Source organism: Pinus tabuliformis, chromosome 8 (assembly GCF_031772625.1).
Source record: "Pinus tabuliformis cultivar Carrire ecotype Pingquan chromosome 8, CPIR1, whole genome shotgun sequence".
Lineage (NCBI taxonomy): Eukaryota > Viridiplantae > Streptophyta > Pinopsida > Pinales > Pinaceae > Pinus > Pinus tabuliformis.
Window position 1 is genome coordinate 1,307,273,409 of NC_142294.1, and position 21,566 is coordinate 1,307,294,974.

The window sequence follows — 21,566 nt, forward strand, 5'->3', positions numbered from 1 at the left end:
CGTCAGGCCCCCAATGCTACGTGTCGCTCAATGTATGGAATCGGGCAGCCTCCCCCCCAATACCACCGAGCACCCAAAAGCGGTGCGATGGAAACCACTTACCGCCCGCTCGCTACACGCCAAAATAGTTGTTGTTCACCTCGCTACATGACAAATGACCACTGTTCACCCGTACCTGCCAAAATTGACTTTTGCGCATAAAGCCAAAAAGCCACAAATAATTTGTTTTTATCGTTTTTCAACTGTAAGACTTCATGCACACACCTGCGAATTTTGAAGTTGTTAACCTACGTCCAATTGCACCCTAAAGATGCCAAAGAGCACCCAGTTCACTTTCTAGCCTACACAGAGCCTTTTCGACCGTTCACAGCTGCCATCTGACCTGTTTAGAGCTAGTTTTCCTTAAATTCCAGGTATTTAAGCCATAATTCACTGGAAAATTTGTCAATTTCAGACACAGTTACTGAATTTTATTAGTTAAAGTGAAAAATTAATTAAAGAAACTCAAGTGACTTAAGCTTACTCTATATTGAACCACCATTGCCCTAAAAAACTGAAAATCACCTCCCCATCCTCAAATCCACAAGAACTAAGAATGGTTGCCCCAATTGCCATGGATGTTAGACCTATTTCCACTCCTCATCTGCACCTAGACCACCTCCCCCTGGCTGATAAGGATTTCCAGATAAAGGACACCTCTGCCCATGAATCCCCTCTCAAACTCTACTGTCGATACAGAGACCAATACCTGAACCATGCTGATAAAATTGGTTTTTGGGAGTCCAATTTTCCCAAGTGCCAATTCCCTGAAGTTCACATTTTCCCAGAAATTGTCCATTACTACCATGCAAACTATATCCCCAATCAAAGAGCAATGATGTCCCCTAACCAAACCATACCTCTCACCATCACTGCTGAATCAATAAATGAGATGCTACAACTCCAGCCTGGCCAAAACTTGACTCCCCTCTCCATTGGAGATCTGTTGGACTTATTTCTCAAGCTCAGCTCTACTAGATTGGCCCAAATAATCCAAACCTTCATTGTGGAAGAGAAGTATACCCCCAAAGAACCTCCTCCATATGTGTATATCATATTTTCCCCATTTTGCCAAGACATTGTAGCAATGATATCCAATGTCCTAGGTTATACCACTAGTGATTATATAGATGAAATCATCCTGGCTTTCATGTCCATATACACTCTAGGACAGCCTCCTGCTATTATTTATGACTATGCCAAGTTTATAGTTGTCAATAGGATGCGTGACCAGTCCCTTAGGATGAGTAATGAGCGAGTATTCAAGTACTCCTTTGTTTTGTATCACCTTTTTCTGTACTACCAAGAGGATAAGTTCCCCTTTACTCTCCAGAAGCTTAACACAAAAGGTCACCTAGATCAATAATTTTCTGGACTCCATTGATCCATAAATATGACTCCCCATATTCATATATAGACTTCATAGACCTATTTGTACATCCCGTTGTGACAATGATGATAGGTAGCCCTCCTCCAAGAATTAGTTCAGATATAAAGAGGATCCTGCAACTCTAAAAACAATCCAAAGTAGGGGCTTGGTACTTGTACCAAAACCACAATGAGATCAGGATTTATGGCTGTGAGATAGCCCCATACAAACTACCTAAATACCTACCAATGAGGTTATTTGCTCTGGAGTACTACAGGCAGATAATGAATTCAGATGAGGTACACTTTTTCAAAGCCAAAAAGAAGGCCCAGCTTAGGATCAAAGACCAATTAGGTCCCTTTATTTGTAATAGTCGAGAAGTTGGAAAGGAGGCAGACCTAATCCTTCAAAGATTAAATCTAAAACAGAGCTTCATATGGAGATATGATCCCTTGGATTTCATCTGCAACAGAAGGAAGAAAAACAAAATGGCTCCCTATATTCATCACCGCGTCCCTGAAATAGAAAAGTATGCCAACCAATTGGAATGGGTGGAAAACACTTTAGAGGAGAGGGATAGTACTGAAGTTTCTGTGGAAAGCAAATTAATTGATCTAGAGAAACATCTTGATGAGGGTTCTTTCTTGCAAGTGCTAGGAGAATCATAGGTGCAAGAAGAATCAAAATTACCAGACCTATCAGAGGTACCAGAAAAATCATACATACCAGAGAAATTAGAGAAAACAAATATACCAGAGGCCACCATGAGTACCCCCAGTCATACAGACTCCTCTAAATGAGGAAAAAAGCCTCAAGAGAAACAAGGAAGGGGCCGCTCCTTCAAAAAGAACAACATCAGAAACCTATGCAGAGACAACCAGGCTAAGAGACAAAGTGAATCCTGTCTCTGAATAGGAATATACAGAGGAGACAACTGAGGTTACCAGCATAGAAAGAGATGGGAACAGGTATGCCACTCCATCTGGAGGCATCCTAGAACCTTACACATCACACACTCAGATGTTGGAAAGACATCAAAGTGCTAAGGTATCCTCTTTCATAATGCCAACAGATAAAGACCAAGACATCAAAGAGAGATACAAAGAAATAAAGGCTAGAAATGAGAGGTTGAAAGCCCAAACCTATGCACAGTAATAAAAAGTGACCCCTACCAATCAAATAAGGCTTATGTTAGCCTATCATGTCAAAGAGGGGAAGATGAAAATGACCTTCATTAAGCCGGACACTCAGCAGCTAAGGACAACAACAGATTTTAAAAGAGTCGATTTTGAAGTATTGGCAAGGGATATTCATTCTATTAACCAGATTGAGCTGCATAAGCAAACAGGTGAGATGATTTATTCTACATTGACATGGAAAGCAATAGCAGGCCACCAATTGCAAAACTCTTTAAACAATATGTCAACTTAGTTTCAATTGGAGAAGGCCTCTTCATAGTCCAAAGATACAAGAATCAAGTCCTTGGAGGACTTAGTGATAGAATTGGGACATGATCCCAAGGATGTGAAAGCAACAGAGCAACTAATTAAAAAGAAGAATGATGACATTGCTGCACTGAAAAAGCAGCTCAAAATTCCCCAGCTACATCACCCTCAAACAATGGAAGTCATAGAAGCACAAAAGGGACATGAAGAGCTTATGGACCTAGTCCTAAAGCTAGATGATCAACTTAAAGAAACAGAGGAGACACTTTGATTCAGTCCAAGCAAATTGACCTGGCCACAACTTCCACAACTACCATCCCCACAGTGACAACAACAGTTCCTTCCTCAGTGGCAGCATCATTGGCACCTACAGCTCCACCTACCATAGCACTGCCAATTACAACTGAGTCCATTACAAATGCAGGTACATCAACTGAGAAAGCAACAAAACTGGTAAAAGCTATGGAGGATATGTCCATCCAAGCTATAGAGCTCAAAATATTAAAGGAGAAAGTGGCAAGTTTGGAAACTGATTTCAAACTTGCCCAAATTCAGCAAAGAGAAGAGACACAGAAGGCCCTAAGGATGGGTGAGAAAATCAAAGTCCTAGTGAAATATTTGACATTGCAGAAGCCACTAGGACACACTAAAGAGATTCTCTAGGCCAATATCATTGACTTTGTCAATGATATTTGGCCATCAATTCAAGTTATATTTGAGAAAACTGAATAGGTGAAGGTAGCCATTGAAGCCATCCAGAAAGTAAGGGAAGAATTAGGAGACCAACCTAAGGATGCAAATCGACTCATCCACCTCCTGAACAGTAAGAACAGATATGAGCTCCATGAGATTGGTGTAGAGGATAGGACTGAAGCCATCCTAGAGATTAAAAAGGTTCTTTCCAAAAGGAACCTCATGCTCAACTTAAAAGAAAAGTGCCACAACATACAGGTGGCCATTGACAAGTTTATGACTAAATTTGAAATTTTGAGGGACAAAGGCCTTCCCAGTCCTATGGTTATCAATGATAAACTCATGACCCAATTGGACTATAGTGATAGACTCAGGAGGTTGGCCAAGGAACAAGCCAGCTCTTCAGGCATCAAAGCTTTTCCCACTCGTAAAGTATGATATGATACATTGAAAAACCTGTTTTTCCTAGAACATGAGGTGAAACATTTGTTTCTCACCAAGCCCAATTTTGCAAAATACACAGAGGCCGATGAAATTTACAGAAGAATGTTGAAGGTGAGATTTCCTGAGGCAGAATGGTGGGAAAAAATGACAGATTTACTATGAAAAAGTTTTACATCAGAAAGTTACCATAGTAAATCTGAAGACAGCCAGGTGAAACAAGTGAAAGACAGATATGCAGGGTCAAAGAGTATTAATGAAAGATCAAAGTGAAGAAGATTCCAGCGTGGAAATACCACAAATAGCAGCCAACTTAAAGGGATCAAAACTCAACAACAACACTCAACAACACAACAATAAAAGGGACAACAAGAAAGATTTTTACATCTGTCTCTATCTTCATGCATGAAGATATTTTATTCCCTAGATTAAATCTCAAACTGTTATGAGATATTTTGTAATTATTTTTTGTATAAATGCTTCACATTTCGAAGTATGTAGGGTGGATTCGAAGACATTTCTATAGACTTTTTCTCTCAAATCAAAATTCTATTGTATCAATGACTGGATTGGCTTGCTAGATCAAGGAATAAAGATCAGATATTTTACAGGATTCTTGTGTAAAGCAAAATACAAATAAGTATTCTCTCATGTTTATTGTTGTTTCTCTTATGTTTCTTCATAATCTTGTTTGTTTCTCTAAAAATCTAAATGTATACAAGGAATAATATTTCAGAAATTGCTTGAATGCACTCTGTCTTGATTGTTTTACATTCTGAACGTTTTCTGCTAAACTATCTTAGCTATGGAATTCTTAACTGCTCCTTAGCTTTCATAGTTTCTCCCCTGGTCTATAGCAAACGATTTTTAATTGCCATTTTTTCATGATCACCCTCTTTTCTTCATTCTAATCCCGATCCAAGGATTCTTAAGTGCCCTTTCACCTTGGTTAGAATCATTTCATCCATTAGACCTGAAGATTTGTGTTTTGCTTTGCTAGCCTGCCCTGTGAACATTCCCTTTAATGATCTAGTCCAGCTATGCTATCTATTTATTGACTCCATAGCCCAATGGCTTGAAAACTTTTCTCTATCCATCTGCTCTAAGAATTCCACCACCCAACCTTCAATTCAAAACAAAACCCCATGAACACTAAGAACTAGCCTAAAATATCATAAAAACAAATTTAAATTATAAAGAGAGAGCCCTCTCTGGACTTAGGTTAGCTAGAACCTAAGCCTAAAAGATTGGTTTGTGGTTACCTCGGATGATTCCTTATTTTGATAACTTCTTGAGAAAACTCTTGAGTGATAGCACAACCTTCGCCAGGGCTAGCCTGACTGCTAGCGATTGTGGAGTTAATACAATGTTTATTTTGGGTTTTGAACAGTTTTATCAAACAAACTATTGTGATGACCAAAGAACCTAGCCATAGGTGTGATGGAACCACAAGACCAATTTCTAAACCATCATGTTTGCAAACCAATTCATCCTGAATTTAGCCAAGGTGGTTTCATGAAGCTAGAGACCTTTAAAAGGTGAATTTTCCTTTATTTATCGAGAGGACTGGTTCTTGACTTTTACTTGCATATTCTGAAGATCATAGGAAGTTTTGTTTTCAGTGTTGCGGGAGCATATGGAATCAGAATTGGAATCCGTAAGAGGCATTGGAAAGCTGGTTTAGAGGGATATCTGATGATAGTGATCAAAATTTCCTGCATGTACATTTAGACTGATCAAATCTCTGTGTAAATACTCCTTTTCATTCTAAATAAAAATAGTCTCCCATCTTGAAAGCTTACCCGGAGACGTAGTCCATCAAGGACGAACTTCGTCATCAATATCGTTGTCTGGTATCGCTATGTTTTTACTATTTTCACTTCTTTTGTGCATCATTTTTATGATTAATCAACTATCATAAAGTCTTCTTTCAAGTAGTTTCCTTGATTTCTGTGATTTCATCTAACATTTAATTCAGTAATGGTTAATCAATTCTACATCAGTTTTAGTTTATGATCATTTTAAATCATATATTTGGTATCGGAGCAAGTTGTGTTTGTAGAATTTTCCATTGAATGTTAACTAGGTAAAAGTTGCAACGAGGAGAAGGAATCCTTGAGCAGATTGATCCAGAGATTGGAAAGTGATGAGTCGATCATAAATCGACCATGTTAGGACCTGATGTAGGTGAAAACACTGAAACTAAGATGAGTGAAGAATAGTTTCAGCAAGCATTCTTGACTATGCAGAAGATGTTAGGAGAATTATACTACGACAAGAAGGTGAGAGATGTAGCTTCTTCTTCAAAGGCATTGAAGAAGGACAAAGGTAAAGGAAAGACTGATAAACCACCTTCACCTCCATCATCTCCATCATCATCATCATCTTCTAGTGCATAATATGAAACAGAAAAGAAACCTAAGAAAACATCTCTTTTGAAACTTGATGTTAAATTTGAGTTACATGTTTATGGTGACAAAATGAATCCTAAAAATCTAGATAACTGGATTAAGAAGTTAGAAGTGTATTGTCACATTCACAAAATTTCTAGCGATAAAACTAAAATTCAGTTAGCTACACTTAGAATGGGGGGAACAACTTTAATCTAGTGGGAAAGTAAAACTCAGATAGATGTAAAGCGTAAAGGAAAATTCATCTCTTCATGGTCTAAGTTTTTAAAATATCTTAGGAAACAATTATATCCTTTAGGATACATGCAACAAGTTGTTATTGATTAGTAGCATCTGAGGCAAGGTAAACAAAGTGTTCAGGAGTTTACTCAAGAGTTCAGAAAGAAAGCATTGGCGCTTGGTATTTCATTGGATACAGGTGAAACTTTGTTAAAATACATTGATAGTTTACATTCATATTTGCAGCATACTTTATTGATGTTTAATCCTGATGATTTTGATGAGGTGTGTGTTCAGGACATACATATTGAATCAGGTGGTATACCATTCAAGTTTTCATCGCAGTCATCCAAAGAGTTGGAAACCAAATATTCTAGTGACAGTGAGGGGAAGAACAATTCGAAGAGAAAGAAATCAGCGATCGTTCAGAAGGAAAGACCTACTTGTTCTCATTAATAGAGAATCAGTCATGATGAATTGAAGTCCTGAAAACTTCATCCAGAAATTAAGCCCAAAATGTTTCGTAAGGAGAAGGACGAAAAGAAGGCCATTGTAGCAGTCCAGCAGGATCTAGGTTCATATTCAAGTATGAAAGGAGGATAACCGCCATGGTTATGACAAGTAAAACTTCTGACACTAGTTCAAGTTCGAAAACGATTGCATCTTCATCAAACATAAATCCTTCACATGAGGATAAAAGAGTTGAATTGTTTAACATAAGGATAACTTCTAAGCACACAAAGATGGATACAATGCTTGATAGTGGATCACAGGTGAATTTCATCTCCGAATATTTAGTTAAAATTTTGGGTTTAGAAACACAAAATCATCCAAGACCTTACCCATTAGGATGGCTAAATAAATCAACTCAAATAAAAGTCACCAAACAGTGTCAATTAAGATTTTCCATAACAACTAATTACATTGATGAAGTGCAATTAGAAGTGGTTCCAATAGACATATGTGGATTTGTCTTAGGAAGTCCTTATCTTTATGATTGTGATGCAGTGTTTTACAGGAGAGAACATAAATATAACCTTAAGAGAGATGGGGTTGAATTTATTGTCAGGGCACATCAAAGTAAAAATCACTTGAATTCAGTTAATGTTAATCAGATGAAGTGATTAATAATTTCAAACAATAGGTTTGTAATCATGTGTGTAAAGGATCAACATAACAATCAACATGATTCTTGTTTAAGTTATCAACTTAGCTTAAAGATGGTTTGTTTAAAAAGGTAGAAACTTGTTCAGTTCTATGTATAACCAAACATCTTATTCATAAGCAGGGATTACAACATGAATTATAGTTTGTGCCTAAAGCTCCTCTTCCTAATGTTAGAATGAATCAATTCAGTTTAAGTTTGGAACTTAACAGTTGCAGGGAAACTGGTCAGTATTGGGGAAAATCAATATTCAACTTCTCTTGTATTGTGTTGCTATGTCATGTCTCGAATAGCTTGGAAACCTCTTTTCAAGTGGAGAGGAGACCTATTTGTTTTCATATCAAATCCTTTTCTAAGGCAGTGTCAAAATGTCTAATGGGAACTTATGCATCAGAGGAAAGTGATAATCAATGGAAACATCTTTTAATGAATAAAGGAAAAGTGATTCAAACAAATCAACAACTAATTCAATACTTCCATAATCAAACTAAGTTGCAAGAAATTTCACCTTACAGTTTTATAGGTTCATTGCAGCAAGTTCACTTAGTAATCGGGAATCAGGAAAGTATAGTTGGTTTGATGTCAAGAATATCTTTGATTGTCGCTTTCATTCCGCAAAATAGATTGTTTATACATGTTGATGGTATTAAACAACATCCAGGAGAGACTGTTTTCAAAGATTATGAATCACTAACTCATGGTTCTTCATGGAAAGAAATCAATTGCCATGTTCATAACAGGTTGTTTTCCCATCATCGCAAGTTGTGTATACTACAGATGGATGAAATGGGTCACCGACTCAAAAGGTACCATGGTCAGCATCATCAAGGTCATCACTTGCAGGTGATTGATCGAATGTATTGGTACATTGTCAGGTCAAGGTGGAAAGAGAGGGATTTCTACCCTCATCGACTATTTTCTTAGTCAAATTTTTGTGGTCCAAAAGCTTTCAAGTGGAGAGGAATGATCCAGGAGGATTCTGTTGATTCAATTGCACAGGTATTCAAGTGTCATCATCAATTTTCAGTGTTGTCGTCAATTCAATTCATATTCGACATTTCGACAGTGTTGGTTATGGATCGGGTTGTTCAGGTAATGTTTATGGTTTTCATCGCATTCAGTTGATATGGGTTTGTGCCTGGATGTCGACTTGTGTTCATTGATAGTTCCGCCAGGATTGGTCAATGACATGTCTCTTTTCATTCGTCTTCACATGTTCTGGTGTGGACCTAATTGTCGTCCGTTGTATCAATTCGATATGGTTCATCATCAAGTTGTTGTCAGTTTGTGTCGACAAGTTCATCATCATGCGACAAATGTTTCTAATGTCACTTAGTGACGACTAATTAGAAATGGGTTTTTGATGAAATCTAAGTGTAAAACCCTAATATACATCTAAACACCTAACCAAAGTCTAAACCTATACTAAATCTGTGTATCTAACCTAATACTTAAACATTAGTCCTAAAACTTATCAATCATGCTATATCCTAAATCTATACATGATATTGAATTAAAACATGTATTCAAACTACGTTAAACCTAGGCCTAAAAGCCTAAGTTCTAACCTCATTAAACTCTTGGCCTAAATACATTGGAAAACATTACAATAAACAAATACACAGTTTAGCCCTAACCGTGGAGGTAAACCGCATCAGAGAAGGCCAACATGTGAACGTGCATTGTAAGACTGTCGGAGTTAACGTTACGGTGGGCTTGGGGTTAACCGCCAATTGTAAACCATGTCGGAGATGGTTGTGGCAGTCAGCATGTGAGTAGTGCTATGTAAAGATCGTCAGGGTTAGCCATAATTTTCAGTCCTCAAACTGCGTGGAGTAACACCACATGTGAAATGTCAGTGAAATCGTAGCTAGAACTTTCGGGGGAGACCACGGAGGTGGCACTTAGTGGTTAGATCACTGACGCTCACATGCAACGGTTTCAACCTCTGCCCAGTTAGATTGACCACCACTGGTTGTGGAGTTAATACAATGTTCATTTTGGGTTTTTCAACAGTTTTATCAAACAAATTATTGCGATGACCAAAGAACCTAGCCCTAGGTGTCATGGAACCACAGGATCAATTTCTAAACCATCCAGTTTGCAAACCAATTCATCCTCAATTCATCCAAGGTGGTTTCAAGAACCTGGAGGCATTTAAAAGGCGAATTTTCCTTCATTGGTCGAGAGGAGTGGCTTTTGACTTTTGCTTGCATATTCTACAGGTCATAGGCAGTTTTGTTTTCAGTGTTACGGGAGCATCCGGAGTCGGAATTGGAATCTGTAAGAGGTGTTGGAAAGTTGGTTTAGAGGGAGATCCAAAGATAGTGATCATAAGTTCCTGTGTGCACATTCAGACTGATCAAGTCTCTGTGTAAACAACTCCTTCTTTTCATTCCTAGTAAAAATGGTTGCCCATCTTGAAAGCGGACCCAGGGACGTAGTCCATCAGGGATGAACTCTGTCATCAATCTCGCTATCTAGTATCGTTGTGTATTTACTATTTTCACTTCTGTTATGCATCATTTTTATGATTAATCAATTGTCGTAAAGTCTTCTTTCAAGCAGTTTCCTTGATTTCCATGATTTCAACTAACATTCACTTCAGTAATGGTTAATCAATTCTACATCAATTTTAGTTTATGATCATTTCAGATCACTCACAGGGCTCAGCGGATGTTAGTCCATCATTCAACAATGCAGAGGATAAGTTACTCATTGAAAATCCACTTTATCCTTCATCTGTCTTTTCCGGAAACGCAGAGGATGAGTTTGTTCGCTTTTCATCTACCCCTCTGTTCGATTCATCTGATCATGAGGATGTTGAAGAATTCATTGATTTTTCTTATCGTGGTAGCCATGATCCATTTTATTCCATTTCTTATCACAATCATGAATATATCGCAGTTATTCTCCCTCTCTCTCTCCCTCCCCCTACCTCTCTCTCTCTCTCTCTCTCTCTCTCTCTCTCTCTCTCTCTCTCTCTCTCTCTCTCTCTCTCTCTCTATCTCTCTATCTCTCTCTCTCTCTACGCCCCTCTCCCCCCACACCCCTCTCTCTCTCTCCACACCCCCCTCATTCTCTCTCTCATTCCCTCCTTCCTTCCACTGTTATCTCTATCCCTCCCCTTCTCTCTCTCTCCCCCCATTATCCACTCTCTCTCTTCCTCTCACCCCCCCTCTCTATCTCCCCCCTCCCTCTCTCTCTCCCCCTCACTGTCACGCCCCCAATATTTTTTTTCTTTTATTGGGCGGAGCGCGGCACCACCGAACGCCCACTCTTGACCGAATGCACGTTTATGGACTACGCCTTAACCATAAAACACTTAACTTTAATTCTTAAAGTGCATTAAACATTCATCAACAATTATAATCGTTCATCAACATTCATAACCGATAATAATCATATGATAAAACTGCAATAATAACAACAATTACACCAATGTAATATGGGAGGGGCAACTCCCAACGAGTTCGCCCAACCGTTTATATTATGAACTGTTTTCAATTTATACAATCAGTGCGCCGGGCTTAACCACGGCCAGCACTTAACCAAATACCAAGTTATACAATCGTGTGCCGGACTTACTCACGGCCAACACTTAACCAAATATAGAGAATGGGCCAACGCCCTTACAATCGTGCACCCGTGCCTATGGCGGAACGTGCTCACCCGAGTCACGGTTCCCCAACTCGGCCTGCGCACCTTAACGCACTACCCGTTACCCCAAACCACTGCCAATACGACCTGCGCACAATCTGAATTATCGTGTGCCAAACCGCAGCCAACTCGGCCTGCGCACAACACCGAATCACCGTGCCAAACCGCACCAACCGGCCTGCAAGAATACCGTGTAATACCCGCACCGCCTACACCAACAGTTCGGTAAAGCTCGCACCTTCTCTTGCTACGCAAGAGATGTGCGCATAACCAGCGCCTTTACCTTATGCGAATGTAGGAAGATCGAACTCCAAGACTTGCTTGATTGCCTTCTTGTTCGAATGAGCCTTCTACTTATAGCCATCTCATCTCTTTCGTTGAGGGGCGCTATCTCACAAGCCGACCCCAAGAGAATACGTTTTGAAGCCCCTTCTTATTTTGTGGGCAGGTCGGCCCTTGCCCAAGGCAAGGTCGACCTCTGCCCCTTATAAACTTTCGTAGCTCATTCGCATTCCCTCATGTATAATTCGTAGTGCCTTCGAATGCCGCCTTGTTGTTCCTTTCGCTCGCATGACTGTTCGCGCTGCACCATATTTGCTGTTGTGCCTTGCCTGTTGCTGTATAGAGGGGCGCCCGCCCGGGTCGTCCTCCGTTCGCCTACGTTCACACACCCAACCGTTTCCCCGTCCACGTTCAGCTCGCCCATGTACTGTCTGCGTTCACGTCCAGCTCGCCCATGTCCGACTCGTCCATGTTCCGCTTGCCCATGTCCGGCTCGTCCATGTTCATTTGCGTTCACGCCCAGCTCGCCCATGTCCGCTCGTTCATGTCCGGGTGTGAGTCGCCCTTGGGTCGCCCGCCCATTTGGTGCGGGTCGCCCTCGAGTCGACTCGCCGGTTCGCTCACCCGAGCCTTAACCGCGTTCGTTCGCCGGTCCGGGTAGCCTCGCCTATGTGCATTGCGCCCGCGGTTCGTCTCGCCCGCCCGCAACTCTGTCTTCTCTCCGGTTTCCGCCTGTCCGAACCTATTACCTGTTCGTGTCGTGCACGGGTCGTGCGCCCGGGGCGCCTACCCATCGTGCACGGGTCGCCCGCGGGTCGCTCACCCGGGTCGCCTACCCGTCCGACACTTCTTCGTGTGCCTGTTTGCCCGTTGGGCGGGCACGCCCGCGCCCAACTCGTCGCCCAGGTCGCCGTTCTACCCAACCGCCATCTCGCTCATCCACCCGCCGGGTCACCATGCACGGGTCGCCCGGCCCGGTTCGCCCGTGGGTCAAGTCTCCGTCGTGCATATTTGTCGTGCACGCCCTACCCGACTCGCTAGGGCGTTACACTCTCCTCCACCCGAAGACGTTGTCGTCCCGACAACACATCAACCACCGCCATGGCTGATAATCTACTACGATGTAGGCTCCCTTATACAAGGTAACCATCAACCTATATAAAGTCTGCCTCCACCAAGTCTGCTCCATGTGCCCATGCACATAAACAAGTGTCAATCTCATGTCAACATCTCACGGTCCCATGCCCAGGTCTATGGGAACCCCCATTTTCTGCAGCATGTCCTCATACCTGCTCAATCACCAAGTGAGGGCTCACTGCCTTGAGCAGCCAACAATGAGCCCATCTTCTTTGCTTTCTAAGAAGATGTGTGGGGAGAGCCTGGGGGCTCTCCTTTATCAACCAGCTCCATCCCTTTATCAGGATCCTTATCCCTCATTCTTTGTTGACATGTCTCTCGATCTTCCCTCGAGATATTCGGCTCTTCATCGATGTCGTTTTCCACTTCCTTTAGTCTTCTTGGCAAGCCCAATTCACTATCCGAAAGTGTTTCAACAACCAAGGGTTGTTCCACAAGATTTGCATCACCAATAAGCAACTGCTTGTCCTTTTTACGATCAGTTCTCATCATGCCAATGGTTGGAACACCAATGGGTATGTCTTCTTGACCATCGTAGATGAAAAGCTTCTTCAAATGTGGTACGACCAAGACCTCATATTGCTTCATGAACTCTATCCCCAATACGGCCTCATAATCGTCAATTCTTACTATGGTAAAGTCCACCTTCCCGGTCCACGCACCAAGAGTGGTCTATACTTTTTCAGCCATACCAAAAATGTTCGTCGGAGGAGAATTAATTGTCTTTATTTGTGCCTTTATAGGTACAATCTCCAGTCCAAGTCTCCTGGCAGTACTCCTATTCATGAAATTATGTGAAGCTCCGCTATCGATCATAGCAAGAACATCAGCTTCACCGAGCTTCATCTGAACGTACTCCAACCCATGTCTTTTTGAATCTCTTCCTTCGTCTTCCACTTCAATTCCTACCTTGGAGGTAGCACTTAGGTCTGCCTCGTTTGTAGCCTCATCGTGAAGTTCATCGGCGGAAGAGATTTCTATTACCAAATCTTCTTCAACTTGTGAGATTTTCTCCTTGATTCCTTCTTTTTGTTTCTCCTTGATCTTGATTTCTTCCTTCAAGACTTCGAGATGTCTTTCAAGGACCAAGCAATCCCTTTTCTTCTTGTTCATCGCATGCCTTATCCTTAGTTCCTTGAATTCTGCTTCTATTAAGATTCCTTCATGTGTAAGTCGAAGGGCTTCGTCCTCATCCAAGTTCGAAGCTCCTTTTTCCACCAAGGCACGGAGAGCACCCTTCGTTTCTGACAACCTCTTGCCACAACTCATGTACTCCTGCCTTAACTTCTCTGTTTCTTCAAGCACCTCCTTCTCGAATTCTTCCATAGTTGCATAACCCAATTGTTCCAAGAGAGACATTTTACCGGATCACCTGCCTTAGAACAGGCAGATTCACCTTCAATTTTCAACCGAGACAACTCTGTCCAAGTTCAAAAATGTTTCAACGCCAGCTCACTAACCGAGCTCTGATACCACCTGTCACGCCCCCAATCTTTTTTTTCTTCTATTGGGCGGAGCGCGGCACCACCGAACGCCCACTCTTGACCGAATGCACGTTTATGGACTACGCCTTAACACTTAACTTTATTTCTTAAAGTGCATTAAACATTCATCAACAATTATAATCGTTCATCAATATTCATACCGATAATAATCATATGATAAACTGCAATAATAACAACAATTACACCAATGTAATATGGGAGGGGCAACTCCCAACGAGTTCGCCGAACCATTTATATTATGAACTGTTCTTCAATTTATACAATCAGTGCGCCGGGCTTAACCACGGCCAGCACTTAACCAAGTACCAAGTTATACAATCGTGTGCCGGACTTACTCACGGCCAACACTTAACCAAATATAGAGAATGGGCAAACGCCCTTACAATTGTGCACCCGTGCCTATGGCGGAACGTGCTCGCCCCAGCCACGGTTCCCCAACTCGGCCTGCGCACCTTAACGCACTACTCGTTACCCTCAAACCACTGCCAATACGACCTGCGCACAATTCTGAACTGTCGTGTGCCAAACCGCAACCAACTCGGCCTGCGCACAATACCGAACCACCGCGTCAAATTGCACCAACCGGTCTGCAAGAATACCGTGTAATACCCGCGCTGCCTACACCAACAGTTCGGTAAAGCTCGCACCTTCTCTTGCTATGCAAGAGATGTGCACATAACCAGCGCCTTTACCTTTTGCGAATGTAGGAAGATCGAACTCCAAGACTTGCTTGATTGCCTTCTTGTTCGAATGAGCCTTCTACTTATAGCCATCTCATCTCTTTCGTTGAGGGGCACTATCTCACAAGCCGACCCTAAGAGAATACGTTTTGAAGCCCCTTCTTATTTTGTGGGCAGGTTGGCCCTTGCCCAAGGCAAGGTTGACCTCTGCCCCTTATAAACTTTCGTAGCTCATTCGCATTCCCTTATTTGTAATTCGTAGTGCCTTCGAACGCCGCCTTGTTGTTCCTTCCGCTCACATGACTGTTCGTGTTGCACCATATTTGCTGTCGTGTCTTGCATGTTGCTGTATAGAGGGGCGCCCGCCCGGGTCGTCCTCCGTTCGCCTACGTTCACACGCCCAACCGCTGCCCCGTCCATGTTCAGCTCGCCCATGTACTGTCCGCGTTCACGTCCAGCTCGCCCATGTCCGACTCGTCCATGTTCCGCCTGCCCATGTCCGGCTTGTCCATGTTCATTTGCGTTCACGCCCAGCTCGCCCATGTCCGCTCGTTCATGTCCAGGTGTGAGTCGCCCTTAGGTCACCCGCCCGTTTGGTGCGGGTCGCCCTCGGGTCGACTCGCCGGTTCGCTCACCCGAGCCTTAACCGCGTTCGTTCGCCGGTCCGGGTAGCCTCGCCCGTGTGCAGTTCGCCCGCGGTTCGTCTCGCCCGCCCGCAGCTCTGTCTGCTCTCCGGTTTCCGCCTGCCCGAACCTGCTACCTGTTCGTGTCGTGCACGGGTCGTGCGCCCGGGGTGCCCGCCCGTCGTGCACAGGTCGCCCGCGGGTCGCTTACCCGGGTCGCCTACCCGTCCGACACTTCTTCGTGTGCCTGTTTGCCCGTTGGGCGGGCGCGCCCGCGCCCAACTCGTCGCCCTGGTCGCCGTTCCGCCCAACCGCAATCTCGCTCACCCGCCCGCCGGGTCACCGTGCACGGGTCGCCCGGCCCGGTTCGCCCGCGGGTCAAGTCTCCGTCGTGCAGAATTGTCGTGCACGCCCTGCCCGACTCGCTAGGGCGTTACACTCACTCTCTCTCTCCATTTCTCTCATCGTCTCTCTCCCCTCCCTCTCTCACTCTCCACGTATCTCTCCCCTCTCTCTCTCTCTCTCTCTCTCTCTCTCTCTCTCTCTCTCTCCCCCATTCTCTCTCCCCACCCTCTCTCTCTCTCCCTCTCACTCTCCCCCATTCTCTCTCCCCACCCTCTCTCTCTCCCCTTATGTGTCCCTCTATATCTTTCTCTGTGTCTCCCTCTCTCTCTCACTCCCCCCTCTTTCTCTCATATCCTCCCTCCGTCCCCTTATATCTCTCCCCCCCATTATTCACTCTATCTCTTCCTCTCACTCACTCCCTCCCTCTCTCTCTATATCTATCTCTTTATCTCCCCTGATTCCCCCTTCTAATTCTTTCTCTCAGTCCCTCTTCTCTCTCTCACCCCCCCCACTCTCTCTCCCCTCTCTCCTCCTATCTCTCTCTCTACCCCCTCGCTCCCTCTCTATCTATTTTTCTCTCTCTCTCTCCCCTGTCTCTCTCTCTATCTCACTCCCCCCTCCTTTCTCTCTCTCTCTTGCTCTCCCTCTCTCTCTCTCTCTCCTCCCCCATATCTCTCTCTCTCTCCTTATCTCTCCCCCTCTCTCTCCCCATCTTTGTTATGAAACCAGCTCAAGAAAAGATAGAAAAGAAAGATCAACGCCTTAGAATTCAGCCTCTTCGAGGGGGCAACCTCCTTTACATTACATAAATGAACAATTCTTGGATGATACAAATGACAAAACCTCCTTTCTATATATAGGAGTCTAAGGAGTCACAATATAATCCAGCCGACCTAACAATAATAATATAAAGCCACAAAAATAACAATAGAGGGATTCTATGGGGCACAGAAATAACAATATGGGGGTAATAGGGGCACAACAATATAAATAAGGGGTATAACTACAATAGTAATGGGGTAATCACTAGTATTATAGGGACCCAACATGCCCCTCTCCTTCAAAAAGTGTTGTCCTCAACGCTTGAGTAGTTCTGGATACTTCTGCATAAAATTCTCATCCTCCCATGTGGAATCTTCAGCGGATAAGTTCTTCCACTTGATAAGATACTCTGAAATTGATCGATTTCGTAGCTGTCGAGTTCTTGTTTCTGTGACTGCTTCCGGTTCCAATATAATTTTTCCTTCCTCGTCAAGTTCTGGCAATATTGTTTGAATTGGGAGCTTGTGCCTATAACCTTCTTTAAACATGAAACATGGAAAACTGGGTGCAATCGAGAAGCTGCAGGAAGCTCCAATTTGTATGCCATAGTACCAATCTTTTGCAACACCTTGTACGGACCATAATACTTTGGTGATAATTTATTATCCTTCTTAGCTTGCTTTAGGGACATTTGCTTATATGGTTGTAGCCGTAGGAATACCCAATCACCTACATCAAAACTTCTTTCACTGCGATGTTGATCTGCCTGTTGTTTCATTCTATTTTGTGCCAACACGAGGTTATCCTTTAAGAGTTGGAGGACTTGTTGTTGATGTTCGATGTGATGTTCCACTGCCTGAACCTTAGAATTTTCTCTTAAATATGATGTGATGGATGGTGGTTGATACCCATAAAGTGCCATAAATGGGGTCATTTTTGTTGCTGTATGGAAGGAAGTGTTATACCACCATTCAGCCAGAGGCAACCATTTGACCCATTGTGTCTGTTTATCAGATACAAAGCAACGAAGATATCCTTCCAAACATTTGTTTACTATCTCAGTTTGCCCATCAGATTGAGGATGATAAGATGAGCTATGAGCTAACTGAGTACCAAGACAAGAAAATAATTTTGTCCAAAAATTTCCAGTGAAAATGGGATCTCTGTCACTTACAATAATCTTTGGGTTTCCATGTAGCTTTTGAACTGTTTCCATAAATGCAGTAGAAACTGTACTGGCTTTAAATGGATGTGATAATGCACAAAAGTGTGCATACTTGGTAAGTCTGTCAACTACCACCATGATGACACTCTTTCCCTCAGACTTGGGTAAACCTGTGATAAAATCCATTGAAACCTCCTCCCAACGTTGGCTTGGAATGGATAAAGGTTGTAATAGACCCGGTGTCTTAATTGTTTCAACTTTATTTTGTTGGCAAACCAAACATTCCGCCACAAACTTTTGAATATCTGATTTAAGGCCATCCCAAAAAAATTCCTTCTTAACCCTGTGGTAAGTTTTTAAAAATCCTGAGTGCCCTCCTAAGGGAGAAGTGTGCAATTCCATAAGAATCTTTTGTTTTAGCTGGGAATTCTTACAGAGGTATAAGCGATCTTTGTACCATAACGAATCATTTTTCCAGCTAAATGTATCAGAAGTACTGGAATCTTGTTGTAGCTTTCGAATAAGTGCCCACACTTCTTCGTCATTCTTCCATTCCTCCTTTGCTTCGTTTATCCAATCTGGTTGGATAATAGAAATGGCACACAACAATGCTTCCACATCCTCATCCTTTCTTGAGAGTGCATCTGCCACCACATTTTGCTTCCCTTTTTTGTAGATGATTTCAAAGTCATAACCCAACATCTTTGTGACCCACTTTTGTTGCTCTTCAGAGGATAATCTTTGTTCTAAAAAGTATTTAAGGCTATCATGATCCGTTTTTACCTTGAAGTGTCTTCCCATTAGGTAGGGTCGCCATTTCTTAAGTGCATGGAGTATTGCCAACATTTCCTTCTCATAAATAGCTTTGCTTAAAAACTTTCCCTTGATTGGACGACTTTCAAAAGCAATGGGTCTTTCATCTTGCATTAGAACAACACCAATTCCATTTCCTGAAGCATCACATTCCACAATAAAGGTTTTTGTGAAGTCCGGTGTAGCTAAGACCGGTGCTTGGCACATTGCCTCTTTAAGATGTTCAAAGGCCTTTGTTGCTTCCGGAGTCCATGAAAATGAATCTTTCTTCAATAATGTTGTTAGAGGTGCTGCTATTCTCCCATAATTCTTAACAAACTTGCGATAATACCCTGTCAACCCAAGAAATCCTCGCAGATGCTTTATGGATGTGGGGATTTTCCATTCCTTAATGGCTTTAATTTTGCTAGGGTCTACCTTAACTCCTTCATGAGATACAATATGACCCAAATATTCCACCTCCTGGACTCCAAAGAAACATTTGGATCTTTTTGCATATAATTGTTTCTCCTCCAATAGTTGTAGCACCCTGTCAACATGTTCAACATGATCCTTCCAAGACTTGCTGTAGATTAGTATATCATCAAAAAATACTAACACAAATTTTCTAAGGAATGGTTTGAAAATTGAATTCATCAAACCTTGAAATGTTGAAGGTGCATTGGTAAGGCCAAAAGGCATGACCAAAAATTCATAATGACCCTCATGAGTTCTAAATGTTGTTTTCGGAATGTCTTCAATCTTCATTCTGATTTGATGATATCCCGAACGAAGATCCAACTTGGTGAAGTAAATTGATCCATGCAATTCATCCAGTAATTCATCAATGACAGGAATGGGGAACTTATCTTTAATAGTGAGCTTGTTGAGCTCCCTATAATCTGGACACATGCGCCATGATCCATCCTTCTTGTGCACCAATACTACTGGAGCTGAGAAAGAACTTTGACTCGGTTGAATTATACCAGCCTCTAGCATTTCTGCAACCATACGTTCAATTTCACTTTTTTGGACATAGGGATATCTGTACGGCCTGATGTTTGGAGGAACACTTCCTGGAATCAGATGAATAGCATGATCATGATCACGCATAGGTGGGAGACCTTTGGGAGTCTCAAATACCTTGGAATGATTGTCCAGGACTTTTTGGAGATCTGGAGAAATAGATGATTCCAATGTGGAAACATCTAGCGAACATAATTGTGCAATTACACCTCTTTGCTCCTTTTTTAGAAGCTTTGTCATGCCATTAGAGCTGATTATCTTTCCTGGTTTCCCTGCAATACCCCTTAATTCAACTTCCTTTCCTTCCCAGAAAATTTCATGAAAAGTTCTTGAAAATTAAAAGCTATTGTACCCAAGGATTGTAGCCATTGGACTCCTAGTACAACATCAGCACCTCCCATTGGAATGGAAAGCATTGGGCTAGTCAATACATATTCTCCCATGGATAGCTTGATATTATGGCACTTTCCAGAACAATTTATTGTTCCTCCATTTGCAATCATCACTTGACACTCTGGTGCTGGATATAGGAAGCAATTCAATTCTTTTGCTACCCTACAATGAATAAAATTGTGGGTGCTTCCTGAATCAATCAACACTATTACCTTTTTCTTCTTGATTTGTCCTTCTATCTTGATGGTTTGAGGAGTGGTAATTCCCGCCAATGCATTACAAGATATGGTCGGATTTATTTGTTCTTCATCTAGGCTTTGTTCCTGGAATATATCCTCTTCTTTTGACCTTTCTTGCTCCTTTTCTTCTTCCTCTTCACAATCTATGTAGAATAATTTCTTCTCAGCACACTTATGACCTTTTGTGTATTTGCTATCACAATTGTAACAAAGCCCTTTTGCTCTTTTTTCTTCCAATTGTTGTGGTGTCAACCTTGTAGGTTGTGGAAGACTATGGGCAACAACACTTCCGTCTTTATAGTTGTGAATGGTATGCTTCCTAGTTGCCATAATTTTGCTTTCCATTTTTCTTGCTAACCTGAATGCCTTCTCTAATGAATCAGGTTCCCAAAGGCGCACATCATGTTGGATATTATCCTTTAAAGACCCTATGAACACATCAATCCTATGCTCCTCTGGAATATCTTTTACCCTTATGTTCAATTTTTGGAACTCCTCAATGTGCTCCATTATTGAACCCTTTTGTTTGAGACTTATCAATTGGCTAAAAAAAGTGTTGCTTTTTGTATCCTCATAATGTGCTATCAATTCTTCCGTAAAAATTGCCCAAGTGATAAATTGTTTACGAGAACAAAGCCATTGATACCATACAAACTGATTTGGTTCCAAATATAAAGTTGCCATACGTACCTTTTGTGTGTTTTGCACATTATTGAGATCGAAGAATTGCTCCATCTGTAATATCCATGTGGCGGGATCCTTGCCATCAAACTTCCTCATATCGATTTTTGGAACATGGTGAGTCTTCGATCCAACATTAGAGTCTATGGAATCATGATTAACATTTCTTTTGTTCTCATCATGAGTTTCCTTTACTACTCTTTCACCCTTAGTGACCATTTCTTGTAGCAACTTATTCATATTTATCTTCAATTCTTCATCTTATCATCCATGCCATCAATTTTAGCGTCCATGCCATTCACCTTAGCTTCCATGCCATCCATCTTAGCTTCTACGCCTTTCTTTAAACTCCATCTTAGCTTCTACACCTTTCTTTAAACCATCCATCTTAGCTTCTACATCTTTCTTTAAACCGTCCATCTTAGATTCTGTTCCTTTTTGTGCAAGGGACAGTTGTTGCACTTGTTCTTGTAATTTTGATATATCATGTAGCA